The following is a 22720-nucleotide window of genomic DNA, read 5'->3' as shown; positions in this document are numbered from 1 at the left end:
AGTAAGCCATTTCCAGGAACATGAAACGGTGTGTGTGTGTGTGTGTGTGTGTGTGTGTGTGTGTGGTTCTTAATATTTATTGTTTTCCAGCATCCCAAGGCTCAGGTAAAATCCGACATTCTCACCTCTGACCATTATTTATACAGCCATATCCATGCATATGTGGATAGATATGTGTAACGATGGACACAGACACCTCAAGGAAGTTATCTGAACATCTTTATTGTATATATATGTTTAATTTTTCCATTTCACAAGGCAAAATATTTCATTTTGAGTCTCTCGTTTGTCTATCTGTTTTCTTGAAAAAGAGATTAAATAGTCAGGAGTACGCCTAGGGCTGTTCATTGTTCCTCCCAATGATACATTAATGAGGTATTTGAAGAAATTTAGAAAATTTTACTTACCTAATGAGATATGTGGCATTCTAAGATTGAGAATGTGTCTCAGGCCTTCATGAATAAAAAGACTCCTTCCATATTACCGAAATTAATAGGTATCTTAGCCCACGTTGGCCGTAGATGTGCTTCCTCAGGCTTTGAGCCTCTTCCTCTTAGTGTGAAGGGCACTCACATGTTTTTATTCAACCCTGAGTTTAGATGATCACTGTGACACAGTCTTGTGAAACTTCAGGGAACAGTGCTTGAAACAGATATAACAGACATTATACTTTAGGATCTACCAAGATTGCATTATGATTTAGAGCTAAAAAGAAATGCAGAAAAGGTTCATTCATAGAATTCTTTATTATCACTCCCATCAACTTCCTGAAATTTAACTCTATGTAGCCATAATGACTCACTAGAAGAGCCTCAGGAGATCTGAAAGCATTGCTCAAAACAGAGTGATCGCCCTGGACCTTGAGCACACCTGATCCCACTGTGACTGCGCCCTGCCCAATTTCAGATACTCAGACTCCACCATTACTTTCACTTAAGTTGGCGGCCCCAAAAGATGGGCATGTCTAGAATATCTTGAGGAGGACCTTCAACATGGCGGAGGAGTAAAATGTGGAGATCATCATCCTCCCTACAAATACATCAAAAATACATCTACATGTGGAACCACTCCTATAGAACACCTACTGAATGCTGGCAGAAGACCTCAGACTACAAAAAGCAATGGGCTGACAGGGTCTTGGTGTTCCGGGCGGGTGGCAGGCCTGACCCTCTGAGGTGGGTGAGCCGAGTTCTGGACATTAGAACACCAGAGACCTCCCGCTCCCACATAATATCAATTAGTGAGAGCTCTCCCAGAGATCTCCGTCTCAATGCTAAGACCTAGCTCCACTAAACGGCCAGCAAGCTCCAGTGCTGGACACCCCATGTCAAACAACTAGCAAGAGAGGAGGACAACACCATCCATTGGCAGAGAGGCTGCCTAAAATCATAACAAGTTCACAGACACCACAAAACACATCACTGGACAGGGTCCTACCCACAAGAAAGACAAGATCCAGCTCCATCCACCAGAACACAGGCACCAGTCCCCTAGACCAGGAAGCCTACACAACCCACTGAACCAATCTTACCCACTGGGGGCAGACACCAAAAACAACAGGAACTACCAATGGGAAGCCTGCACAAAGAAAACCCCAAACACAGTAAGTTAAGCAAAATAAGAAGACAGAGAAATACGTAGTAGATGAAGGAGCAAGGTAAAAACCCACCAAACAGATGATCCAAAATTGTGGAAATAGAATGGAGAAAATAAAAGAAACATTTAACAAGGACCTAGAAGAACTAAAGAGCAAACAAACAAAGATGAACAACACAATACATGAAATTAAAAATTCTCTAGAAGGAATCAATAGCAGAATAACTGAGGCAGAAGAACAGATATGTGACCTGGAAGATAAAATAGTGGAAATAACTACTGCAGAGCAAAATAAAGAAAAAAGAATGAAAATAATTGAGGACAGTTTCAGAGACCACTGGCACAACACTAAATACACCAACATGTGAATTATAGGGGTCACAGAAGAAGAAGATAAAAAGCAAGGGATTGAGAAAATATTTGAAGAGATTATAGTTGAAAATTTCCCTAACATGGGAAAGGAAGTAGTCAATCAAGTCCAGGAAGCACAGAGAGTCCCATACAGGATAAATCCAAGGAGAAACATGCCTAGAGATGTATTATTCAAACTATCAAAAATTGAAAAGAAAAAAATATATTAAAAGCAGCAAGGGAAAAACAACAAATAACATGCAAGGGAATCCCCATAAGGTTAACAGCTGATCTTTCAGCAGAAACTCTGCAAGCCAGAAAGGAGTGGCAGGACATACTGAAAGTGATGAAAGGGAAAAATCTACAACCAAGGTTACTCTACCCAGCAAGGATCTCATTCAGATTCAATGGAGAAATTAAAACCTTTACAGACAAGCAAAAGCTAAAAGAATTCAGCACCACCAAAACAGCTTTACAACAAATGCTAAAGGAACTTCTCTAGGAAGGAAACACAAGAGAAGGGAAAGACCTATAATAACAAAGCCAAAACAATTAAGAAAATGGTAATAGGAACATACATACAATTAATTACCTTAAGTGTAAATGGATTAAAGGCTCCAACCAAAAGACATAGAATGGCTGAATGGATACAAAAACAAGACCCGTATACATGTTGTCTACAAGACACCCACTTCTGACATAGGGACACATACAGCCTGAAAGTGAGGTGATGGAAAAAGATATTCCATGCAAATGGAAATCAAAAGAAAGCTGGAGTAGCAATTCTCATATCAGACAAAATAGACTTTAAAATAAAGACTATTACAAGAGACAAAGAAGGACACTATATCATGATCAAGGGATCAATCCAAGAAGATATAACAATTGTAAATATTTATGCAGCCAACATAGGAGCACCTCAATACGTAAGGCAAATGTTCACAGCCATAAAAGGGGAAATTGACAGTAATACAATAATAATAGAGGACTTTAACACCCCACTTTCACCAATAGACAGATCATCCAAGATGAAAATAAATAAGGAAACACAAGCTTTAAATGATACATTAAGCAAGATGGACTTAATTGATATTTATAGGACATTCCATCCAAAACCAACAGAATACACTTTCTTCTCAAGTGTTCATGGAACATTCTCCAGGATAGATCATATTTTGGTCACAAATCAAGCCTTGGTAAATTTAAGAAAATGAAATCGTATCAAGTATCTTTTCTGACCACAATGCTATGAGACTAGATATCAATTACAGGAATAGATCTGTAAAAAGTGCAAACACAAGGAGTCTAAACAATACACTACTAAATAACCAAGAGATCACTGAAGAAATCAAAGAGGAAATCAAAAAATACCTAGAAACAAATGACAATGAAAATACAACAACCCAAAACCTATGGGATGCAGCAAAAGCAGCTCTAAGAAGGAAGTTTACAGCAATACAATCCTACCTCAAGAAACAAGAAACATCTCAAATACACAACCTAACCTTACGCCTAAAGCATCATGACTACAAATATATACAGTGTTCCATGTATATATTTGAATCAATTATAAATGGGAAAAATAACCAAGTGAGAAAGAAGAACATAAAACCCCCAAAGTTAGCAGAAGGAAAGAAATCATAAAGATCAGATCAGAAATAAATGAAAAAGAAATGAACGAAACAATAGCCAAGATCAATAAAAATAAAAGCTGATTCTTTGAGAAGATAGACAAAATTGATAAACCGTTAGCCAGACTCTTCAAGAACAAAAGGGAAAAGACTTAAATCAACAGACTTAGAATGAAGAAGGAGAAGTAACAACTGACACTGCAAAAATACAAAGGATCATGAGAGATTACTACAAGTAACTACATGCCAATAAAATGGACAACCTGGAAGAAATGGACAAATTCTTAGAAAAGCACAACTTCCCAAGACTGAACCAGGAAGAAATAGAAAATATAAGCAGACCAATCACAAGTACTGAAATTGAAACTGTGATTAAAAATCTTCCAACAAACAAAAGCACAGGACCAGACGGCTTCACAGGCGAATCTTATCAAACATTTAGAGAAGAGCTAACACCTATCCTTCTCAAACTCTTCCAAAATATAGCAGAGGGAGGAATACTTGCAAACTCATTCTATGAGGCCACCATCACCCTGATACCAAAACCAGACAACAATGTCACAAAGAAAGAAAACTACAGGCCAATATCACTGATAACATAGATGCAAAAATCCTCAACAAAATACTAGCAAACAGAATCCAACAGCACATTAAGAGGATCATACACCATGATCAAGTGGGGTTTATCCCAGGAATGCAAGGATTCTTCAATATACGCAAATCAATCAATGTGATACATCATATTAAAAAATAGAAGGATAAAAACTATATGATAATCTCAATAGATGCATAAAAAGCTTTTGACAAAATTCAACACCATTTATGTTAAAAATCTTCCAGAAAGTAGGCATTGAGGGAACTTACCTTAACATAATAAAGGCCATATATGACAAACCCATAGCCAACATCGTTCTCAATGGTGAACAACTGAAACCATTTCCACTAAGATCAGGAACAAAACAAGGTTGCCCACTCCCACCACTATTATTCAACATAGTTTTGGAAGTTTTAGCCTCAGCAATCAGAGAAGAAGAAGAAATAAAATGAATCCAAATCAGAAAAGAAGAAGTAAAACTGTCACTGTTTGCAGATGACATGATATGATTCATAGAGTATCCTAAAGATGCCACCAGAAAACTATGAGAGCTAATCAATGAATTTGGTAAAGTAGCAGGATACAAAATTAATGCACGGAAATCTCTTGCATTCCTATACGCTAATGATGAAAAATCTGAAAGAGAAATTAAGGAAACACTCCCATTTACCACTTCAACAAAAAGAATAAAATTCCTAGGAATATGAGAAAACCATAATTCAAAAAGAGTCTTGCGCCACAATGTTCATTGCAGCTCTATGTCATATAGAGTGAAGTAAGTTAGAAAGAGAAAAACAAATACCGTATGCTAACACATATATATGGAATCTGAAAAAAAAATGGTTCTGAAGAACGTAGGGGCAGGGGAGGAATAAAGACACAGATGTAGAGAATGTGCTTGAGGACATGGGGAGGGGGAAGGGTAAGCTGGGACGAGGTGAGAGAATGGCATGGACATATATACAATACCAAATGTAAAATAGATAGCAAGTGGGAAGCAGCCGCATAGCACAGGGAGATCAACTTGGTGCTTTGTGACCACCTAGAAGGGTAGGATAGGGATGGTGGGAGGGAGATGAAAGAAGGAGGGGATATGGGGCTATATGTATACGTATAGCTGTTTCACTTTGTTATAAAGCAAAAACTAACACAACAATGTTAAGCAATTATACTCCAATAAAGATGTTAAAAAACAAAACAAAACAAAACAATAAAACAGAGTGATTGCCTTGTTTGTGAGGACATCTCTTTCGTCACCTAAAAGTGAAATAAATTAGGGGGTGCCATTTCCACTGTTGCTGACTCGCTGCTTAACCTATATCAGAGCTGTATACACATATCAATCTTAACATGATGTGAGGCTTTCAAAATCGAGCCATAAGTCATTTTGAAATAAGGAATGCAAGAACAGGAAACAAAGATTTTTATATAGGAGGCAGCATTCTAAAATTTAATTTTGAAAGAATGTCATTTAGAAATGTGAGATGTAAAATGTGTGACATGAAAGAGCTAGTGGACAACACAAGGTCATGTGAAGGCAAGTATGAGAGAAGTGGATTAAAGAAGTATATCCTGGTGTCCCAGTGTGAAAGAGACCACTTACACCACAGCTAGAGAAGCTCCCAGTCTCCCCAAGAAATGTGACTACGCCTGATTAAATGTTAAAGTGTTCCATGTATATATTTGAATCAATTATAAATGGGAAAAATAACCAAGTGAGCAACTGTGAATCATTAAATCTTTGAATATGAAGAGTTTTTGCTTGTTTATTTTAGATCAGTAGGGATCCATAAAATAGGAAATTTTTAGAGAGGAAGAAAATTTTATAAAAACATTGTAATGAATAGTCAAGGTCCAAATACCCAAATAAGGGCATCTTTAGGATGAGATACAAGAAGGGGAAAAGCAGCAGAATGGGTAAATGAGAGACACCAGATAAGTTTCACAAAATATAGCTCTGGCTGTAAATATTAAGAGAATTTTGCTATTCGTTTTGAATCAGATTCTAAAAGAAACCATGTTTAATGGATTAGATTACTAGAAAGTTGACAACTTTGAGAGCAAAATCCAGTTTTAAAACATAAACAAACTTCAGCCATATGTTTCCTGGGTAGACAAGAAAGGGGAAGCAGAGATAAGACAAGTGGGATTGTAGCTAAATCTGTTCCAAATTTTCCGTTTATTCAATTTGCCTCTACAAATAAATGCATAGCAACTAGACTGACCTAGTGTATTCTTTACAAAGGCTCTGGGTTTGTTTTGTGTTTAGTTTTAGTCATTTCTTTTAACACCGAACTTTCAGGTGTTCATTTGAATAACAAAACTGTCACAGATGTGGTATGCACCCCATCTATATCCCCTTATCATTACCAATTTGCTGTAAAATCACTTGACTTCCAACTGCTAGAATCTGTATTCTTTTACTGAGATCTTTGTCTGGCTAGTGAGTGAGATTCACACCCTAAGGACGAGACCATCTGTGCTGAGGAATTGGGAGCAGTGCTTAACCACTATCTAAAGGGAGGTGTGAAAAAATACACCCATCTCCTTGGTCCTTGGAGGCATGACCTTTGCACTGGCTCCTAGGGTTTCCGCAGCAGAATTAAACTTCAGTGATTCACAGTGGTAGCTGGCTTGATAATGTGCCTTCCCTCCGTTTTCTCATTACCCCATACAGTTTCCTTCACCTTTCACATAAACTAGTTGTTAGAGACCCTGGCCTCAAGATATTCCTGGGGAACTCAAACTAAGGCAAAAATCAACAAAGCAAGTCATTTTATATAATGTAAATACTATATCTTAGTTTAATCTTCACACTACAAGAATGTTAGGACAAAAATAACCTGTTGGATGATTAATTGGATCTCTGAAATCTCTGGATCGAGAGAGAGCGAGCCTGAGCCCTTGGGTATTTTAGTGGATATGAGAAATAATACTCATTCTGGTGCAGCTATTTTCATGAAGCAAGGGATGCTGTGAGCAGCAACTCATGGTTGAAGTTGTGATATTGGCACATGTACTGAGCCATCACTCTGGCCTCCTCTCCATATGCACTGCACAGCTGGCCAGGCTGCTGGAGGAGCCTTCTGTAGCAGGACAGCCTGCTGGGCTTGAGATAAAACACACCTGCTCTTCACTGTTTCCTTCTGGGACCTTCTATGCTAAATGGGATGATTTCTTTTTCAATAAACACTGGGCTCAGTTATGGGCATCCAGCAGGCGGTGGGCGCCAGGACTGAAAAAAATGGCAGGATCTGCAGAGGGAAATTGATAGGACATTATTCTAGGTAAAAAGAGAGTTGTATCTGCCAATTTATATTGGTCTCATACCCACTAGCATTACTGAGACATCCACAATCCTTAAAAGACTTACAGGAGAAAAATAAGCTCAATTCTCAAAGGACCAGAGATTTTCATTTGGTTCCAGTGGGCCACTGCCAGTTACATGGCTTGATATTGGGATCCTTCAAGCAAAAATGTAAGGAAGACCTACTGGAAAATTTAATTGCTCTATAAGTTGATCACCAGTGTCCTTAAAATTCGGAGTATACTTAAGCAGTATTTTTACCTATGAAAAATTAAAATAATCCAGCCAACAGTACTCTGTGGTTCAAATTATCCCAGACTTTTTTTTTCTTGTGTATTTTCTGTTTATAGACTCAAGGATCAGAAATTACTACACAAAAAAGCTAGATGACTCTTGAATAAATATGTAAGTTTTGCCTAATATAAACATTTCTAATAAATGCATTGTTTCATGGTGTCTCAGAAGCTGTTACTGAGAGTCCCAGCCCCTATAAACCGGAACAATCTGAAATTTAGGAGAGAGGACAGAGATCACAACCCTAAAATAGCTTTGGCCTGGAGAGATGGTCCCCCTACTTCAGTTTCTCTGCTAGGGACTCTTTCCAAAGCCTAGCTCACTGCTCCTATACTAGTAGAGACAACAGAACTCTTGCACGATCATTCTGATATGTGCACTGCAGGATTTGGGATTTACAGAAACACTAAACTTGAGTTTTTTTCGATCTCCTATAGCTAGTTATTCTTTGCTCCCAGGTATCCTGATTTTCATTTGACTCACAAGCCTGGTTTACAATAAGGCCACATTTGGCTAGAACATAGCTGCAGTTCACACATGTTAGAAAACCAAATACAGGGAGGAGTGAGGCTTTCACAGTTTTCTTCAGGATCCTAGGTTAGTCTTCAAGAAGTCATTACATGACAATGTTTCCTCCCCCTCATATTGAAAAATTAAGAGCAATTTGCTAAATTCAGACCAAGAGAGAAGTGAAAAACTGTGTGACAATTAATAATAAGGTTAAGGAACTCTAACCATTAGGTAATTATAGAGCTTTCGGTAAATTATGCCAACTTTGTGTTTGCCAGTACTTTACTATAGCTCCTTCTAATGATAACTTCCATCAGGAGTTGTTTATAAATGTCTGTGTGCATCATTTTGAGATAAAGAAACTCATGAAAGGATAGCTCAATTTCTCTCAGCAATATTCAGTAGAAATATAATGCAAGGCACATATGTGATTTCAGATGTTCTAGTTGCCACTTTAAATTTTTTAAAAAAGTAAAGTTAATTTTAATGATAGATTTACCCCAATACATCCACAATTGTTTTTCAAGATTTAATCAATATAAAAATTATTGAGATATTTTACATTATTCTTTGTATTCAACCTTTGAAATCTGGTGTGTAACTTACAATTACAGCACATCCCAGCTTGGACTGGCCAAGGGCTCAATAGTCACATGGGACTAGTGGCTATCATGTTGGACAGCAGGTCTACCTGGTATCTAGATACAAAATCCAAGAATGAAAAGTGTTGCTACTTTCAAGCCCAGTAAGACACTCAATTGCTCTGATGGCATTTTTGGGAAAGAAGGAAACTTATATAATACAGTGATGAAAACTCACAGTAGATAATGCCTTTTTCCAAAGTAAATAGCTCACATTTAAGAATTAGGTCTACTTCTCAGCACTATACATCTTGGAATCATCTCAACTTATTCCTTGGCATCTGCAGAAGGATACAGTGAATTTTATTGCTTCTAGGACATGATTTGTTTGGCATTTGAAAAGTAAACAATGACAAAAATATAGAAGGTAAAAATATCAAGGGATTTTTTCATTGTACATTTGGGAGTTTTTTGAATAAGAAAGAGTAAGTTCTTTTTTTCCCCTCCATACCAGAATCAGTTTGTTACGATAGCATCATGACTACAAAGAATGCTACAAATTATTTAATAGGGCATCTTCTCCCCTAAAAAATTGCTTTTATAATCAGTGGAAAAAGAAAATAGAAGTCATTTTAATGGCATTTTTGTTGGTGTTGTTTTTCTACTCACTGCCCACCATGAATGAAGAAGAAGTGCATTGGCTTCAATTTGGATGCCCTGGGCATGAAACTGTCCTGCTTTGTATCCTGGAAAGAGAACATTCCTAGTTAATCTGGTATAGCCATGAAGAACCAACAAAACATTTGAAACTAGAATGCTAGTTCCCATAATGCTTACAGAGATATAAAACATTTTGCCAGGATATTAATACCATTTATATATTTCTGACTATTTGTAGCAAAGATGTGAAGCTAATATAAGTTATTATGATTTTTTTCCATTTTCTTATTGGAGTAATCTAGTGTTTCTTTCTAACCCCTTGACTTCCTTCTTCATATTCCTTAAGGGTTTTGCTCAACAAAACAAAATGTATTTTCCTCTCCAGAAATGTTCCCACCACCTTTGTTTCAATGGAAACTATAATTGGGGCTTTCAATTTGTGAATATTTACTTCTTAGCTCAACAGGACCTGTAAGAGTCAATCGATAAAATCTCAACTACAGAAAACCAGGTTATGGTGATAAATATTCTATATTAAGATATATCAATTTTTCACAAATTGTATGTAATATTCCTTGCTAAGCATGAAGTCAAATGCCAAAAGGACTTGCAAGAACTCATGAAAAACAAAAAGTATAAAAAGGAAAAATATCTTTATAAGAACTCTAGGAAAATAGCAAGTTCTATTTATAACTGGATCATAATACATTTAAAATGAAGCTAATTCTGGATTTTTTCCTAATTTTACCAATAGACATGAGATATTGTTAGGTATAAAGCAGATTCAGAAATCCTTCCCCAGCCATGGGATCTCCCTCTACAAACTTCTGGAATGTGTGTCGTTATTGGAAGAATTTCAAATTCAGAATATATGAAGTCACATGATCTAGGAATTTTTAGGAATATGATGTGGTAGAAAAGAAATGGGAAGGAATGTTAAAAGCTGATGAGCAGGAGACATTATTTCAAAATTCCTTTAAATCATTTTTTAAAGCCAGAGAATAGTTTAACCAAACCTAATATTGAACTTTAGTTAGTAGAAAGAGTTTGGGAAAATGTGTACTTTTGGAAACGATCTAAATTACAATAGGTATTAGGAAAATATTTTCCTAAAAATAAAAAAGGAATTTCATATTGGATGAAGACCCACTCCTGGAAACATAACCACTGAAAGTACATATTATGTAAAGAAAAAATATCCACTTGAAACCAGCAGTGATGAGAACATATGAGTGGAAAAGAGGAACTGACCAGAGTCATACATTTTAAGTAAAGTATAATAGTCATAATATTTGTATAATCCATATATGCATATATATATATATTTTTTCTGGCCGGACCAGGTCTTTATCTGAATTTGGGCATGATACAGATGAAGAGGATTATGCCAATGAAGATGAAGCAGATGATAATAAAGGCATGGCCCTGAGCAGCCAGTTGACTGACTTGTGTGTGTGCTGCTTCAGTAGCCCAGATTCTGTCTTCAGCTTCTCCAGGTTCTGGTCGGCCATCTTGAGTGATGGATGTTATATATATATATGGATATATACACATATATAATACTTTTTGGTGCAAGTGTGTGTGTGTATGTGTGTGTGTGTGTGTGTGTGTGGTTTTCAATAGGTTAACATGAAATCTGTTTCTTAAGATGTATTTTCCTAAAAGATCTTATGTTTTTCAAAATGATTTTTCCTACCCTGGACAGTTTTATTTGCTTCAACAACTTGGCTTTGCAGTGATTACTTATGCATATTTTGTACCATATTTTCCAGTTGTCATCATTATAATATAGACAATACATTTTTTTAGAAAAAAATCTGGCCCCAAGACATTATATTCACAAGAGAGTTCCAAAGTTCCTGCCAAGGCATATTTTCTTTCCCTAACATGGTACATTTCATACCTTCATATTAATCATACCTAAAAATCAACATTCAGTCTCCATTATTTTTGCACAAATATTCCAAATACATTTATATTTAAATGTCTCACAGCTAATTCCTCTTTCCTAGAAGTTCTGTTTGGCTCTGTAGGACTTGGATGTTTAAACAGCCTCACTGTTATGCCATTGCTACCCAATAATTCCCCACTAAGAGGCTAGTATTTGATTCAGTTTTCAAACAGTTCCATATTAGTGGGACTAGAGAAAGAGATGTAAATGCCTTATAAAACAGAAATACTTAAAAAAATACAAATAAGCAACTCTGTTCAGAGGATATATTTCTGTTCATTAATTGAATTAATTAATTAGTTAATTCAATATTCAATTACTGAAAATAACTTAATTATCCTGAAGCTACTATGGCCAGGATAATGAGCTAATGATTTGATGTGTGGGTAGGGGGGATATAAAAATGAGTGTGTTTGTGATATCAAGGAAAGTTTAAGCTATTCATAAAGAAAAGCTATACATAAATAACTACAGTACAAGAAAGAAACTAATAAGTACCATGAGAATGGACGGAAGTATTTTGTACCCAGATGAGAGAGAACATACTCAACTGTCATGATTGGAGAAGATTTCCTGCAGTAAGTGACATATTAGAAAGAGATAAAAGAGGAATAAGATTTAAACAGAGAGTGCCACAGCTAATATGAATAAGAACAAGAGTTCAGATTTGGAAAAGCCCACATTGCACGTGGAGAATAATGCCCACAGTGAGGAGGGCAGAGGGTCCCTGCAGTAGGGTAGTAAACAATTTTGTGAAGGGCCCAGGAGTTAGTCCTTGGTTGAGGTAGACCATTCGCAAAATTTGAGCAGAGAAATCACCTTACAAAACAGTGTTCTTGGAGGGGCACATACTGTCTGATTATGGGGAAAAGATGGGTGGCAGAGCCTTCTAGGGTAAGGCAAACCCTGTGAAGGATGCAAAATGTATTATGAAAAGCAATCAACAAAGTGTTTGCCATGAAAGAGTGGGAAAAATCAAATGCCCACTCTGAGAGGCTGGTGAAATCCTTAAAAGGGGAATGAGAGGCTGAGGGAAGAGTTACTATGTGAGGAAAGACAATCTAATGATAAAGTACAGACTGAGTGCAGGTGTGCAGCTGTTCCATGGACCAGAAAAATGACGATTAGAGCACCAGAGTTATCTGGGTCATTCCAGATGCAAGTCTTTATTTATTTAAGCATAATATTTTGTAGGTAAATATTCACTGACGTTGAAGCAATTCTTGAAGATTAAGAGGGCTGTCCAGAAGAAGTATGATAAATAAAAAATTACGGGACATCCAGGGGCACAAATTCCATCTGTGCTCTGGCTGGTTATGTGCATAAAAGCAAAATGGTGCAAAGAAACGGAATGTATTAAAAATCAGAATGGGTTTCAATTCTTTTAAAGTTCACACTAATTTCCTTATACTTTACTTGCATCTAGTCCTGGGATCCTGCAGATTTTTGGTGAATATTCATCAACATGTGATGTTCTGTCACATAGCATTGAGATCAAGATTGAGAACACAGAGACAGAGCTGAACATGGTAAAGATGAAATACTCAAGGTATCAGATAAGTATCAGAGATAAAGCAAGTCATGGAAAAGATTCAAGGAGGTAAGCCATAGTTAGAGAGGAAGATGTGCAAGGATCAGAGGAAGAAGTGGTCCAGAATTCATCTGAGAACAAAATTCTGAGGTTCACAGATTCTGGAGTACAGAGGAAAGGTGAGGTGTTCAAAGACCAGGGAAAGAGGTATGTACCAAAGGGCAGAGCAAACCAGCAAGAGACACCTGAAATGAGGCAGTAACTTAATGCCCAGGCAATGTCTGGCTGGTATGAATTTTACATGCATAAAGTAATAACTGAAATGTCACTGTAGGGTTTAATTTATTTGCTCAGGTTTTATTTTCTTACTGTTTTGTAGCAGCTGTTAAAAATTCTTACAGAATCTCTGTATTCCATTGACACTAAACTTTGGCTACTTATTTGAATGCCCTGAAGAGCCTTAAAATGTACTGATGACTGGGCCCCTTCCCTAAGGTTCCAGTTTAACTCTCCTGGGTGTAGTCTGGGCATCTGGAGTTTTGGAAACTCCTCAGCAGATTCCACTAGCTTCAGTGGAGAGCTCCTGCATATGTAAAACTGACCGCAGCTGTGCTGCTCACAGGGGAGGAGAGTAGAACTCTGTGGCCACTGCTTATCTCCTCCCAAATCCAATCTAGCTTGTGAAGCAGAGTCCCTGGGGGATGTTTAAAAATACAGAAGCCTGGTCCCACTCCAAATCTATTGATTATGAATCTGAGTGTTGAAGGTAGGGCAGAGCATGAATGATTCTGATACACAAATCCTGTTTAAAATCCTCTGCCTTACCTCCCCTTAAACCATACTTACTTTTTTAATTTGGAAAACATCTATTTAAAACTTTTATTTAAAAGGACACTTTACATCACATTCTTAAATGGAAATCAAAATCATTTGTCATACATGATAAAAAATAATGTAAATAAAACAATATTATTGAATTATACTGGAAACCGTTGCCTGTGAAAACTTTGAGCCCTGCACTTGCTTTTTGCTTTTTTTAATTGAAGTGTAGTTGACTTACAATGTTGTGTTTGTTTCAGGTATACAGCAAAGTGATTCAGATATATATCTATAGATATATAGATATATATGTTTTTTTTTAGATTCTTTTCCATTACAGGTTATTGCCAGATATTGAATATAGTTCCCTGTGCTATACAGTAGATTCTTGTTGTTTCTTTTATTTATTTATTTATTTATTTATTTGCAGTAGGCGGGCCTCTCACTGTTGTGGCCTCTCCCGTTGCGGAGCACAGGCTCCGGACACGCAGGCGCAGCGACCATGGCTCACGGGCCCAGCCTCTCCGCGGCACGTGGGATCTTCCCGGACCGGGGCACGAACCCGTGTCCCCTGCTTCGGCAGGCGGACTCTCAACCACTGCGCCACCAGAGAAGCCCTTGTTGTTTATTTTATATACAGTACTGTGTATCTGTTAATCCCAAACTCCTAATTTATCCCTCACCCCTTCTCCTTTGGTAACCGTAAGTTTGTTTCCTGGATCTGTGAGTCTATTTCTGTTTTAAAACATACTTTTTAAACCATTGCCACAAATAAAGATTTTGACTTCTGTTGAGTTTCCAAGCTTCTTCTGAAAGATAATACTTTCACCTGCTTAGTTCTGATGATTCAGTGCTATTTGTTTCTAGCTCTATATTAGATAATAACACTAATTACCATTAATTAAGAGTTATGTGGCAAGATATTTCTAGTCCCTGAAGATACCAGAAGAGTCAAGCCTTGGTCCTCATCCTTAATGATCCACCACCTAGTGGAGGAAAAACAAGTAAATATTTATGACATAGTGTGTAAGTGCTCTACAAAACCTGGGAGGAGCATGGAGGATGGGTACAGGTAAGGAGAAGGTCACCAACACTGCCCGAGGAGTCCAGGTGGAAAAGCTTCCTTGATGGGACACATCAGGGGGAAACTCTGGGTGGCTAGAGACAGAAAAGTAGTGTGTTAGAGAAGTAGGAAAAGAGGCCAATAAGCTAGGAAGTAGAAAACACTTTAACTCATGCAAATTTCAATATTTAATCAAGACATAAACTGCTGTCTCTGGGGGCTTCGTGATGCCTCTGTTTCCTCCTCTCCTTTGGAGTTCTGACTAATGGAATATATGCATAGAGCTCTATTAGTTTGGCACAGGACACATAAAAGGATTCAAGAAGCAAGTCAGTGCCTTTTAGGACCAGCATCTCTGCTTCCTAGTAGAAGAGGACCTAATTAATTTTAATCTCTGGTCAAACATGATGGCTAATCCTCCCTCTTTGGGAAATGGATTGAAAGTGGGTCACAGGGCCCAGGAGAGGGGGCAGTGCAGAGATTTCTCTCTCAGTCCTCCTGTGACAAAGACCATGAGCTGCTTATTAATATTCATTCTCTCTTTCTTCCTTAGTAGCATAACCAACCCATATTTTGTTCAGACTGACAATGTGTCCAGTTTAGAAGCAACACTTACCAGTCCTACTTGAGGCATTGATATCTATGGGACAGACTTCTGTCTTGTGTGGTGTTACTGGAGGTTGCTGGGTAGAGCTTGTGGACATTTTCCCTACAAGAGTGGCATACTCTAAGGATGTACTAACTTTTATAGTTGACCTTGTTGCTTCCACAAACCTGGAACTCAGATGTGATGGCCACAGGCACAGAACCATCATATAAGAACAAATATGAAGGTTAGTAGCCTGAGTCATGCATAGCAACATGAAGTATGATGCCAGTACTCAACAGTTTATCTTGAGACTTACCCTTACCAGAGGGAAATATAAATTCCCTAATTTGTTTAAGCCACTTTTTGGGGGGAAGGAGTGGTGGTGTCTCTGTTACTTGTAGGAGAATTATAATTCCTAACTGATACTCTTTTCCACAGGAGAAGAAATGACAAAAGTAAGTCCCCTTCTCCATCTATAAGGCAAGATTGAAAAGTTTGGTATGAAGGTACAAATGCTTTTCTTTCTACTTAAGGATAGCATGTAAAATTTATTGCCTTATAAATTTGTGTGCTACACCAAACTCCAGACCAAACAATAGCTGGAAAAAACACTCTTTATTTTTATGGCCTTGCCCTGCAGCATGCATGACCTTAGTTCCCCAACCAGGGATAGAACCCGTGCCCCCTGCAGTGGAAGCGTGGAGTCTTAACCACCAGACCTTCAGGGAAGTCCCTGGAAAAAGCACTCTTTATAACCTAAAGGAAGAAATGACCTTACAAGATCCTCAAAAATCTGAATTAATTCTCGAAACAAGAGAAAAATGTCATTCTTAAATAATGCTGATAAGACTAGCTTACCTTTTCATGTTAAGTCAACTCCTAAAATTATTTTGGAGAAAACTTCTTCCAGGTTTTCTCAATTATTATGTGAACAGTTTGCAAAAGGTTGCCTCAGGCAGTGTTCATGAGAAGATGTGTCAGTCCCTTAAATGGAAGTGACAGCTGCTGGATAATGTTGGAGTTCTGGCTTTTGCCCTCTGTCCACTCACTGTGACAAAGTCGTGATGAGTCACCTTATTCTATGAGCATAGACGCATCCCTTATGAGGAAGAATGAGAAAAATACCAACACTATTTCTCTTTTAAAATTGACTGAGCAATTGTAAGAAATCTGCACAATTACCCTCACAAGTTTTTAAGGAGCTGTTCATCATCGCGGACATCTCAGGCTTTCTACGGTTCTGGTTTAAAGTGCGCGACGATCCTCAAGCTGTAATGATTAACTTTACAATAATGTTTTGCACAATGATTTAGGGATGCAACATTAGGCACTGAGCTGGCATTACTCAATGGTAACAATATCCCACCATAGGGACCGAATGTTCCAGGAAAACATCAACAAAAAGCAATTTTTATTAACGAGGAAAAGAAATTAAAAAGAAGTGTTTGGGGGGGCGGGAGGTGGTGATGGGATGAACTGGGAGACTGGGATTGACATGGATACACCAATATGTATAAAATGGATAACTAATAAACAGCTGCTGTATAAAAAAATAAAATAAAACAAAATTCAAATATAAAAAAAAGAAGTGTTGTTTTCCCCATTGCTTCTTTTAATAAAGAATTATATTTTATAATGTCTCTGATGTTCTGGTATAGCTCTCAGTCCTAAGAATACCTGGGTTTAGAGTTCTTAAATCAAAATAGTGGGTGCATATAGTGGGTTTGTAGTCCAGCTGTGAGATCCCAACATCAGATTCGACAATTTTCAAAAATGCTTTTGCTAGAAGCAGTTGTGTAAACTTGGGGCGGCAGCCAAAACCAAATTATTTTTTAATTTAGTGAAAAGTCAGTTTGCATCTCTCTCTATACTTAAGGGATCACATTTTCCAGATTATTATTGCCTTTAAAGACGAGAGCAATTAGAATATACTACTGAGCCCATATCCTCACTAAGTCTCCTGAGAAGTAAATTAGAGAATTTCACAACCGCCTCCATGATATTTTGGATTAAGATAGAAGTAGACTTAATATTTCTGGTGTTTTAACTGGGAAAACCACTGGATAAATTTTATTACTCATAAACTCATCATGGCTGGGGACAAGAGGATGATTAGGAGGGACAAGACTTTTTTTCCATACTCTACTCATTTGATAGGGTTATGTGGCCTTAGTTTCACACATCATAACTATTACGAGTATCAACAAAGCAGAAAACTCCAATCTTGTTCTGCCAGCCCTATTTACTCAAATATCAGTTCTCCTCCATCAACAGGCACTTTTTTATTTTTATTTTTACCAAAGCTGAGTACAACGAAAACTCTTCTCTCCTTTTGCCACTCGCTTTATATACACCTCTTTTCGTCTTATTATGACTGACTTTAGCTGGAGACTGTGCAATGCAGAGCCAGCACCAGGGATCAGGAAAATGCCAGTGTGTCAGAGATAGGTGGCTTTCACTAAGCCCATTTCCCAGACTCCTTTACAGTTAGACATGTCATACACACCCTTCCCTTTCCACCAACTTGATGCAGGTGGGTTTGGTAACCTTGGAGGTCATGTTTTAAAAGATGATGAAGGGCTTTCCTGGTGGTGCAGTGGTTGAGAGTCCACCTGCCAATGCAGGGGACACGGGTTCGTGCCCCGATCTGGGAAGATCCCACATGCCGCGGAGCGGCTGGGCCCGTGAGCCATGGTCACTGAGCCTGCGCGTCCGGAGCCTGTGCTCCGCAACGGGAGAGGCCACAACAGTGAGAGGCCCGCGTACCACACACACAAAAAAAGATGATGAAGACCTGAGAGAGAAGAAAACTGAGTCTCTAAATTATCAACTGGAGGAAACCTGCCTGCCAATTAATGTGTCCAAGAAATGAAATGTCATGTTTGAGCCTTGATATTTTGGGAGATTTGATTGTTACACCAGCTAAAATTACTTTAACTAAGTAAGCAGAAAAAGAATCATTAGTATTCTGTCATCTCGGTGATATCGTCTTCATTTGGAAGGTCTCTTTAGGGAACCTGTCTCTTCCTTTCTTAGTTATTTATATGAAATCTGCCCCCAACCTTGTCTGCCTATGATCAAGATTTACACACCTCTTCCAATAACCCCAAACTATTTCCTCTCTCAAAACCGACCTATTCCTACCTCATGTCTTCATGGACTTTTTTTTTTTTTTTGGAAAAATAACTAACCCACTCAAGTGTGTAAATACCTAAATGTGATCGAAAACATTGTCCCTCAAGTGCTAACACCTTTACGTTTTTAAAGCTTCAACCCACTAATTCAAATTAATGACTAATATTAGAAACATAAATCAAGGGACCAACGTTTGGAAGCCATCCTAGTTTAGGAAGACTTTTGGTCCTTCCAATCCACATCTTATAATGTGTTTCCTATACAGTAATGTGCAAGGTGAGCCCTCAGCCTGGCAATGAGTTGGTGGTCCCAGGTTAGGGATTATATCCTCACTAGATCAATCATATCCTCACCACTGCCATCCTCCCATTTACTCACCACACCCCCTGACCAGTCATGAAATCTATGTTTTCTAGAGATTTTGAAACTGCTATTCTTCCAGTACAACCATGAACTACCAACTTGTTTCCTCCTTCCTCAGATACCCTGATGACCCATGAAGCAGGAAGCCGGGGAGATTTCATTGAGGGATATGGATGGTTCTTCTGTCAATTTCCCAACCTACGAATCAGTTAGAAAATACTAAAGCCTACATTAGAATAAACTAAAGTCTGTGACTTCATGGAGATTTACCAAATAACGCCCTGCCCTTAAACTCATCTTACTAAAGTGTACTTGATTTATTAGAGAGATATTCAGTTGAGAAAGTCAGGTCCATTAACACAGTAGGTCAAAAGCATTCATGTGCTCTTCTGAAAGTCTGCCCACACAGCTGCATACAGAGTGGCTATCATGTAGGCGATTTGTTCCACATAGACGGCTGTCTGGATAGCGCAGTCTGAACAAAACAGAATCTATAACCCTAGAAACGCCCAATGGCCTGTATTACTCTGTCTGAATGCCTATATGGGTCTAAAAACCTGGCAATTGGGTTGTTAAATGGATAACAGCTCAGGCTTCACTCTGTCCTTCTTAGAAAATCCTTGGTCTGTTTCCCAGCAAGCTCGTGAAAGTACAGGGACTGAGAACGCTTGCCAAAAAGCCTCGTCTTATCAGGACCCTTAATATCTAATTCATTTGTATATGGCCCCCCAGTGCATTAGAGCAAATTGCTAAAAATGCCATAAAAAGAGTTATTGTAGGGTTATTGAAGTTCTGATAGGTGATTGATGCCTTAATTAGGCCTGTTAATAGGCTTCATAGTGGTATGTTGTAATAACTAAACAGTCATGTTGGGATTTAGGGTCACTATATTAGTTTGTTGACTGCCACTAAATGAGGTTTCCTTTTCATAACCTAATTATAATTTTATAGCTAACTCATAAACTTAACTCCGCTCAAATACTATTTAAAAAGCTCAGAGAGGTGCTTATTTACCAAGCTCTGAGCCACTAAGCTCTAAGCCGTAAAAATTGAACTGCAGCTATTACAATTCTCAGTCTTGGTAATAACTCCCCTCTAAATAATGCTCTACATTTCATAAAAAAAAGAAAAGGTAAATTACATTAAACAAAAGAGAAAGTTATAAGTATGCATATAGTAATATAAAATTACATTCATTATTTCTATCAATTAAAAGAGAAAAATTGATAAGTGCTTTCAATTCTCAATGTTACTATGAGGTTAAGCCTAATTCCAATAAGTAGTAAGAGATACCAAAAATATATTTAGTTTCAAAGGCTGTATCAGAAAAACAAAATGCTTAATAATTGAAATTTAATATGGGAGAAACTCCCCTCTTTTTTTAACCTATGCTTATTTTATTATCTTATTTAATTCTGTATTTGACCTACATAGACTTCAACATTTATTACATTATTAACAAAAGAAACATTTTCTGCATATAAAAGAAAAGGAGCCTGCTTAAATTCTGATCCATGAATATTATACTTAAATATTCTGATTTTATTTTATCTTACTCCTAAAAGATGCTTTCAATGTGACCTTCCATATGTTACATCACTTGTACCCAACAGTACCAGTGGACAGGTAGGGATGAGAGAAAAAGAAATCCATGCTTATTTGTGTCAAAGGGCAAATCACTTGTAGACCCAGAGGCCTTGATTCTGTGCATTAAACTTTTTTGAAATGAATCCTCATAGTATATTGATGAAGTGAGTGAGCCAGATAGGGAGATATAATTTAAAATGAAGTTTTACAAATATGGTCCCTCTGCTATAACAATGGAAGTAAGATGAAAATCAGGCCCCACCCAGGGGCCCCTGAGACCTAAGGTCAGTTCGGTAGTGGAATTCCCGGTACTTGTGGAGAACATGGATGCAACTGGAAGACAGCATTCAATGGTGTGATACAGAGGCCGTGCTAACTTAAAATGGAGATGCTGAATCCAAACCAGAGAGCTTAGTGGTCCAGAAAAAAGGTGGAGATAGGGAGGTGGGTAAGGCAGGTTAGAAAACCAAGAGAAAGAAGTTTCAGAGTAAGTGAATGATGGATGAGAAGGCTCATGAAATAGTACTCCTAAGTTTACAGTAGAGTTTTACATGCCCCCAACACATGCCTGCAACCAGATGGTACAAGAAGAATCTTTAGACCAGGCTGGCGTTTCAGGACTGATGATTAGGATACCTCATAACCAGGATGTGCATAAGAAAGTCCCAAGTTGGCGATTAGAGAGGATAGTCACTTGGTCTGATAATTTGACAAAATATACGCTCAGCCTCCGTGTGTAGTACACTATTGTTTGCATACATTATGCTCATTTTTATCAGCATTTAATTTAAATCTTTCTGTGTCTAGATATTACAAAAATCTTGTGAACAACCTTGTTTTGGAGAATGACTGCTTAAGAGCTATTCATTTTCAAAATGATGATTAATTAATGTGTTCATTCATTCTTCAACAAAGATTTCTGAGCACTGTGTGCCAAGCCTGGTAAAACACACGTGATAGCGTAGTAGAGATGCTGGAATCAAATCCTGAATCCAGCACTTACTTGATGAATGACCTCAGACAATTCTGAACCATTTGGTACCTTAGTTTCCTTATCTTTAACATAGGAAGAATATTAACTTCACAGGGTTGAATTGAGTATTTGTTAAAAGAAAAAGAAAATGAGCTGACTGGAACACAGCCTGGTACAGTGTAAATAATTTGGGGATCATTATTATTATGAAAGAAAATAAGCCGTATTTCTCGCCCTCAAAGAAAATAGAGTTTAATGTGAAACAAAATAAGTTATATAATAGAGGCACAAAAACGTTTTGGGGAGTGTGATGTACATAAGTGGTAGTAGATGACATACTAGCTGGTTCAAATTAGTATGAATTCTAACGAATCATTCTCCCTCTCAAGTCAGTCATTGAGATGATAGGCAATGGCCTTGACTTCTATCCCAGCCCAAAGACCTGTGCCAGTGAAAGCATCAAGAATAACACATTAGAGAGGCAGTGAAGTTTAACTTCTAAACCTGGATTCTGATTCAGGAAGCAGATGGTATAGTGGAACGGACATGAACTCAGATATAGATTTCAGTTCTGGTTTTAAAATTATTGCCTGGTCAACCCAGAAAAATTTGATAAACTTTCTATACCTTCTTGCTCAACTTTTGCTGGATATTAGCTATTCCCCACAAGATTTATTAACCTATTAGAGATGGTCAGAAAATGGTAGCTGCTATATCTCATCATTATTTAATATAAAAATATACATGACAAATATGAAATTTAAACATTTCATTTCTTTGTTTATAGCCTTCAATATGTTTTGAAGGCCTTTAAGACAAAATCTCAATCCCTAAGCATAGTCTTTAACACCCCTTCTAGACCTCATCTCTCCTCATCTGCAGCCTACTTTGATCACTCCCCGCCCCCCGCCACCACCCCGAGCCCTTGCCCCATATTCTGCCATTTTGTCACCAAACTTGAAAATCAATACTGGAAAGAGGCAAGTGCTGGTAGAAAGGAAAGTTGCTTTTAATCAGAATGCCAGCCATCTGGGGAGATGGTGAACTTAGTGTCCCCAAAAACCGCTTCTGAAGATTCTGCTTGGCCATGAAAGATTTTAAAGGGAAAAAGGGAAGTCATCTCAGTTAATCACTGAGGTGGGGGTCAGAGTCTTCATCATCCCCCACTGTGTGCAGGCTTGTCA

The sequence above is a fragment of the Leucopleurus acutus genome (genome assembly GCF_964270905.1).
Source record: "Leucopleurus acutus genome assembly, chromosome: 6".
NCBI classification, from domain to species: Eukaryota; Metazoa; Chordata; class Mammalia; order Artiodactyla; family Delphinidae; genus Leucopleurus; species Leucopleurus acutus.
The sequence above is the reverse complement of the archived record's forward strand: the minus strand, read 5'-3'. Positions refer to the sequence as shown.